The sequence below is a fragment of the Heliangelus exortis genome, chromosome 31 (genome assembly GCF_036169615.1).
Source record: "Heliangelus exortis chromosome 31, bHelExo1.hap1, whole genome shotgun sequence".
NCBI classification, from domain to species: domain Eukaryota; kingdom Metazoa; phylum Chordata; class Aves; order Apodiformes; family Trochilidae; genus Heliangelus; species Heliangelus exortis.
Genome location: NC_092452.1, coordinates 1,645,164 through 1,647,145, shown reverse-complemented (window position 1 = coordinate 1,647,145; position 1,982 = coordinate 1,645,164).

Sequence of the window (1,982 nt, the reverse complement as noted above, 5' to 3'; positions counted from 1 at the left end):
TTCGTCACACACCCGGAACCCTCCGGCCCCCTCCCCCCTCACCTCCCTCCCCCCAATCAATTATCTCCAGCACCTTCCCCAAATTCCGCTTCAGCATCATCTCAGATCCCCCCAAATTCCGCATCCCCCCAGCTCCCTCTCACCATACCCCCCAGCTCCCTCCCCAGCACCCACTGATCCCCTCCTGACCACCTCGTCTCCAATCTACCCTCGTCCCCCTCCTGACTGCAGCCAGTGCCCCCCAACCCCCCATTTCAGCTCAGGGAACCCCCAGCTCCTGGATCCTCCAAGGGTTCCATCGCCTCGCCAGGAAAGGGGCAGAAACAGAAGGATTGGACAGGGTGGGTGGATGTTTCTCCCCCCCCCACCCCCGGCGGGCATTTTACGTCCTGGCCAACACCGCTCTGCCCGGATGGGATCGAAGGCTTCAAGTTTCTGTCGCCAAAAACCCTAAACAAATTTAACATTTTCAAGAGTAATTGAGCTCAAAACCAATCTGCAATCACCCACGGGGGGACAGGCAGATAGGCTGCCCCCCCCCCCTCCCCGCATGCATCACCATTCAGCCCTTCCCAGCAGCTTTCCATCCCTCGCTGCTGAGTGTTGGAGCAGCCAGAGCCCTGAAGAGCCCCTTCTGTGGCACAAGCTCAGTGCATCCTCTCCTCGCATCCATCTCCAGAAAACTGCTCCATATTTAGCATTTTGCTGCGACTTCTTTGTTCTAGCATGGCAGAGAGGGACTTTTGAGTACCCTCCTCAGTTTTCCTGTCTCAGTGCAACTCTTCTGGTTCAGAAAGAAAAATCTTTCCCTTGGTAAGGCTTTAGTGTAATTGAGGACATGGAATTGCACAAAGCAGAGGTTCATCCAGCTCACCCTGAGATGTGGAGGGGGAGATGGGGGGGGACAGCTGGGAACCCCCCCAACAGGCATTGCACAGATGCCTTCCTCACGCCCTCCCTGCACCCACCTATGTCCCACCTCCCCCCCTCGCAGATGCCCCCTGCATAGCCCCTACCCCATTTTCCAGAAAGTTGCCAACCCCTTCACCTTGCAGATGCCCTTCCTCCCCTCCACACGCCCCTCGAAGTCCCCCCAGAACCCCTCTTGACACCATTACCCTCAGCCTTTCCCACCAGCCTGTTACTTCAAGAAAGGCCTGTGACAAAAATCCTACAGGAAACATAAAATCCCCTATCAAAACCACAAGCTCAAGATCTCACTGTCAGCTCCAGCTCTGCTAATGACCCCTTGAAACATTGTGGAATTACTGGAGATGGAGACCCTCTGCTCCAGCTGCCAGCTTCAGCCTCCTGTCCAAGTGAAATGGGATCAAGAAACATTTTTCTTCCACTGCTGTAAGACAAAACCAGAGGGTCAGTTATGAAGTAAGAGTCATTAGCCATCCCCACCCTGGCTGAGGGCACAGATAGGTTCCTGCTAGTCCTTGAAAGGACATGACCCTTATTCCCTTATTTCTGATAACAGTTCCCTGAATGATGAAGGGACTGGGGACAACCACAGGAGTCAGAGTTGCTCCTTCAGGAGGCACTGTTCTTAACGCAGGAAATAGAAATATTTCATCACTCTGCCCTTCAGGGGATTAAGACTCCACCCCCTAGGATTCCCCTTTCTTTTGGCTCCTCTGAACATGTTGCTCCAGAAGAGTCCAACAGTGGAGCAGGGGGTGTTTGTGCACAGGGTGATGCACCAAGCTGTGTGTGTGCACAGGTGCACACGCGTGTGCACAGGCATGTGCACACTGCAGGAACCCCGTGCTGCCCCCAGCTCCTGGGCAGCCCCTTCTCCCTTGCCCTCTCCCAAGCTCCTGAATGAGGAAACTCAGCAACTGATCAGTCTCTACCCAAATCTGCTTTTGTGCTGCATTTTTGTGGGTTTGGGGCACCCCAGGAGTATTATTGTCAGCTTCAGCTTTTTCAAGGCTGAAAGTCGCAGCTGAAAAAAAGCTTCAGCAGCAGCAGCA